This window comes from Anser anser, assembly GCF_964211835.1.
Source record: "Anser anser genome assembly, chromosome: 2".
Classification (NCBI taxonomy): domain Eukaryota; kingdom Metazoa; phylum Chordata; class Aves; order Anseriformes; family Anatidae; genus Anser; species Anser anser.
The window spans coordinates 119,898,591-119,904,360 of NC_139721.1; the positions used below are offsets into that span (position 1 = coordinate 119,898,591).

The 5,770-nt window shown below is 40.5% G+C and overlaps 1 long non-coding RNA gene across 1 annotated transcript; it reads right to left on the bottom strand.

Moving 5' to 3' along the window:
• Nucleotides 1–3,068: 3,068 nt before the first annotated feature.
• Nucleotides 3,069–4,763, bottom strand: LOC310893789. Its single transcript, XR_014579289.1, has 2 exons — nt 4,674–4,763; nt 3,069–3,946 (listed from the first exon to the last, which is right to left on the bottom strand). It is a non-coding gene; the product is annotated as an uncharacterized lncRNA (long non-coding RNA).
• Nucleotides 4,764–5,770: the final 1,007 nt, after the last annotated feature.

Sequence of the window (5,770 nt, forward strand, 5' to 3'; positions counted from 1 at the left end):
AGTGCTTCCCACAGGAGGGGTTCAGGAAGTTAGTGGCAGAAATGCCTACTCCTCCTTTAATGGGAACACATGCTGAGGAAAAAGTTGTAGCTGTTGCCCCAGGAACACTCGCATTCATAATTAGACCATGAAAAGTCTCTGTAATAAAGGCAAGCAAAACAGTTCTCATGTATGGGGGTGGCAGGGCAGGTTGGAAGGATATTATCCGAATACGGATAAAATTCAGGACCATACATACATAGGAAAGAATGTTGCAGTGATTCCATTTGACAATTACAAACCAGCAATATTCTAATTTCTTCAGACCTCATTTGCAATAGGTTTCAGCCCCATCATCCCTCTTAACATGTTTACGTAGTCAAGAAAATGCACTGAAAGACAAGAGAATCAGAGTCGACTTTGACCCATGACAAATTGGAGCACAGAATCAGAAGCCTCTATTTACTGAGCCGTGCTGCGGTGAATCTCTTCCAAACCCCGCAGCTGAGACTGGTACGCTCCATCCACGTGCTCAGGAGTGTTGAAATAATGACTCCGATCTCACCCCCAAAAAAAAGTGCCATCGCAGGCTGTCTGTAGAGAGTCATCCTTTTCCTCTCTATCCCGATGAAGATGCGGGATGTGACAAGCGATCACATCTCCAAGGGAACACGCCCTCTGCGTGCAACCTTCTCACAGTGGCAGCCCTACTCCTTACTCCTAGGAAGGCAGGCATCAGAAGCAAATGAATTACATTGCAGATGACTCACTGAGGCTGGCTTTGGTACGCTTTTACATTTAAAGTTGATCTTGTATCATATTTTCTTAAAATTCATTCCAGTGAGGTTTCAGCTAGTCACTCTCCACTGCTACTCTATCCTCTGAAGTGCTGCAGAGAAGAAGGAACTTTTCTACTCCAAAATATCTTTGGAATTTAGGTCAGAATAGCATTCTCCTATTAATGCTATTAAATTACAGTAGAAGGCTTGCTTTCTCCACCTAGTGGCTAAAATGCAAAGCTAATAACCTGTGCTATGAGTGCCCTGAAGGGGGATTAAAAAAAAAAACAATTTCCCCCAACAAAAGAAAAAGAACACCCCTGATTCCCTAACACTTTGTGGGGCTTCATTTTATTTGAAAAACTGACAGGCTTTTCCTACCTTCAATAAAAAGAATTCTGCCTTTTGAGGCAAATCAAGGGACACGGATTTTGCCCTCAGTGAAAGCTGTTAGACCCCTGGAGATCCAAACCATTTGTTTGCTCATGGAAGAGGCACAGTACAAACAAATCACCCCGCTATTACAACACTGAGATCTGCCCAGATATATGCTGAGCAACACGAGAGGAGGAAATGCAAAGGTGTAGTTTTTTTTACATGTGTGCTCTTAAGCTCACTGTAGGTAACTTTTGCTGACTGGCAGAAAGCAGAGAAGCCTAATGCCTGTGGTGTGGTTTGCTACAACTCCCTTGTCTCAGACAGGAGTCTTGGGAAAGCCACAGCCACGTCTTCTCACTTTGTCCTTCAGGCTTAGAGCAATAGGAGCAAGTTCTACAGCTGCACTCAGAAAGTACTTCCAACAGGATTGTCCTTCATTCAAATGACCCTCCTGCTTAAATTGCCTTTATGGGAATATTATATGCTTGATCTGGTCCGCAGGATTCAAATGGGTTGTTTCATAATTGTAGCTAAAGTTTACTGTGCATGCAATTATTTTCCAAGGCCAAATCAAAATGATACAAGGAAACAAGAATGCTGATGGATCCCTAACTACAACCCAATCACGAAAGGTAACCAAGCTGCTGCCCTGCAGAGTTGTTCTCACTGGCCTGCCCCTTGTTCCCTTCTTCTCTTTTCCAAGTAGCAACAAATACCACCTTCTGGAAGCAGTTTACAGGAGGAAAAAAAAATGGAAGCTAAACACAGATAGAATAGAAAACCATTTGTGGTTCCACAACCTGTTTCTTCTTCCAAGACACCAAAAGGAAACAGTCCTTTCTCTGATTACTTTAAGGTAGGATCTGAGCCAAATTTAGGTACCTCAACCCTGACTTCCAAATGCACAGTAGTTTCCCAAGGCTCTCTTTGTAACCAAAGGAGATAAACAGGTGCCTCTGCACCTGCCAGGTAAGACTAGCTCAGACCAACTCTGATTTGGGATGCTAAAGGAGAATGGATGACTTGTACCACAGCATACTAGGGCTGAAGTTTTTAAATGCTACGTAATTTAATTTTTAACCTAAAAAGCCAGTAATCTCTTAGAGTAAGCACAGCAGGTGTTTTATTTTCAAGATCAAAAGTCCTGTCAGAGTATTTTTACCATTTCAAAAGGGGAGGGGGACAAAGATAGAGGAAAATATTCTATTCATATCTGCCCCCCTCTATCAGAGAATCAGCTCTAAGTTTCACAAAAAGGAGGCAGACAAGAGGCTGATGAAGTGCTCTGAGGCACATTTTTCCACTTTCTTATGGCCCAGCCCACTGACTTCTAAGGTAACATAGAAGTAGCTTGGCTCAGCATCTACACCCTACTCAGAAGCAGATTTGGATGGAGATCCACGAGTGCCTTGCCTCCTGCGTCATCAGGGGTGTGCTGTGGAAGAAGCATCTCCATCATATCTTTGGCAATGAGCTATGACAGGAAAAGCTTTCTTGGCTCGTAACTCCTAATAAACCCAGTCCCATTCAAAGGTATCTGTTTGTGCTCATTCTTAAATCCCAGGGAATTCAATATGCTAATGTTTACAAGGAAGAGAACCAGAGGAATCCCAAGTTCTCCAAGCAGAATGAACTTTGCAGAATAATTGCAATTATTAAAAGCATGTTTTTAGTCATGGAGAACGTGTAAGATTGGTTTGAGGTAAATGGAACTGATGTTTTCACTTGTAACTAAGCATATGCTTAAGTGCTTTCCTGAATCAAAATTGATTTTAAAATGTATTTAATATTTCACATGTCTGGATCATTAGTACATCAATGACATTCACAAACAGGACCTAGGAATTGTTCTTATTTCAGGATTTTAAACATTATAGGAGTTATGAAATAAAATGAAAACAGCCACCAGACAAAAAAGCAACCACCACAGCATATGGGGAACAACATGCAGTAATTTTAATTTCTAAAAGTACTGGGAATGTTGGAAAGAACAGGTTTTTATAAAATTTATACTCAGAACATCTAGTCTATATACTACTATCTTAATAATAACATCATCTGCATGTTAAAGCAAGAAAAGCTGAACTACATCATAGTCAGGAAGATATTATAATTTATGTTATGTAAGGTATGTCTGAGATAGATTGCTTTTTAACTGGCAGTATGTCCTTCCAGAGCTACAATACTAAGTCTCTCAATGTCAGAAGAAGGTACTTCCTTAACAGTATTTTTGTAGGAAGAAATATTACTGACCTACTTGCACTTTTTTCTTTAAGAAGTGGAAAGTATCAAACAAATACTTGTAATGTTACTAAAAAGAGCAACAGTTTAATGCAACTTAGTAAGCAGAATCACCTAATGCCTTCGAATTTAGCTTAGAAGTAACAGGCTCCTCTGTTTCTAATCAGTAATGTTAATTAGTAATGTATATTAATTACTATATGTGATAGCAGCATATATTACACATTAGTAGCACGTCCTCTGCATTTGGAGAAGACTGTGGCTTCGAATGTTTGGTGTGATTTGTGTTCATGCCAAGCTGAAGTGAGAACAACACACCCTTCATGTTTCCATAAACTGGTACCAGGTCACAACATCCTCTTCAGCCCAAACAGGTCAAATTATTACTTCACATCGTTCCTGAGCTGTACCTGTTGGGCAGTGCAGTACCAAGCCATAGATCCCAGAACTGGAAAGAGACCCAGAGGACAACACACTACAGTGCAAATCCATCAGCTTGCGGATGTTTGATGCAGAGATAGCAGGAAGAATCTGGCTGTGTCTGTGCAGTACTATACCTTTTCTTTTATCTAAGTAGATAAACAAGTACAGTTATAGTTTAACACAGTTTCCCAGGATGAACAATATAAACAGCCCTGCACGTAAGTGACCAAAGCACATTACCCCAGAATCTTGGCTATAAAAAAAAGTAAAAAGTCTCTGCTGACAGTGTATTCAAAGACTCAAAAGTTCAAGCATCACATTAATGACAATATTTTTCTACAGCATGTGTAAGATTACTGTAGCTTGCTAAGCACAATAAAGTTGCTAGTCACACTGCCTTTCCCTCTAAAATCTAGCTTAACATCTGCCTCCTCAGTGAAGGATAGCACCAACCCAATGGTGTATAATAGCTGACATTGCTGGGTTAAATCTCCTTTTCTGTACTATCTAGACCCACAGCAGAAATCTTGAAGTAGCTCTTTTGTTAATTCCCTTACTAGCAATCTTCAGTTTAAGTCCCCTCTATCTGACCAAAGGGATAGAAACACAGATCAATAGAGAGATAGAGCAAGATGACTCTTTCAAGAAATTCATAGTGCTGTAGGAAGAATTTGCACTTTCTTAAGCAGGGTCTAGAAATACCTGTGCGGTGACTCTGCTTTGTGAATTGTCTTAATAGCATAATTTCAGCACAAAATGGATCCTTTTGCCTATCACTCTGACCAATTTTGTTTTCAGCCAAGTCTATCAGATCCTGGGCCACTGCTGCCCCCACAGAAAAACATACCAAATAATGTAAGCAAGGGTACTCACACTTCCATCTGAGAAATTACCCAAATATTTGGAATCTAATACAGGTTGACAGAAGTCTCACAGGCAGGCTGCAAGAACAGAGCTGTATGCATTTCCCACTCAGACACAGTCTATTTTTAGATGATATTGGCTCACTAGCCAAGCAAGATTTACTGCTATCCTAAAGGTGAGATGGAAGGGCAATGCAACTCATCACTGATTCAGTAAAAATGAATGTTAGTGTTGCAAGCATCTGAGAAGTTTTTTCCCTTTTTTTTAAGAGGTTATTAATATTAGCCAAGTTGCTTAAAGGAGAAATGCTTTTGTTTCATTTTTTTTTTTCCAGGATTGCTTAAAATCCTAATTAGATATGCGAGTTACACGTGTGTGCATGCTACACAGCCAGCAAAGGCAATCATGCATTCCTCTCCCACATTTCCACCAGGAAAGACAATATGTTGGTGGTATAAATGACAGCTATTTGCACTGCTTAGTCTTCAGAACTAGCAAAGGTTATTAATAGTCCATATGCACTGCAGAACTTCTCCCCCCCCCCCCCCCCCCTTGTGCTTTTCTGCAGCACTTAGGGGACTGAAATAATGAAGCTGTTGGCAACACCTTTTTAAAAGGTAACTGCAGGTAAAAATATACCCAGAAATAAGAAAAATGCCCTGGCTATAATCAGTAAATTACCTGGCAAGGGGGTGCTTACCACCACAGGCTCTGAACCTCACTGACTCTGCTCCCTCCCACGCCGTCCCAGGTTATTTCATTCTGCTGAACCAATTTCATGTTGGAATGATTGAGACTTTCAAATGCTGCTTCCCTATCACCACACACCTTGTATTTCTGCAGCAGTGCAATTTCATTGTACAATGTTTTACTTTAATTGTCTGCTCAAGCAGACAATTAAAAAAATAGTACCACATTAAGCTTATATACTGCGACCCACTAGAAGGAAATCCGGAAGAACAAAGATCCACTTCAAATCAGAGCTGCTGCTGCAAACAAAGAAGAGTTTGTGACAACAGGACCTTGAGAGAGAAACAAGCAGCTTCTATAAACCGGTTTTCTTTTTCTATCCCCAAAACCACATATTTCAGCTTTCTGACCCTCCA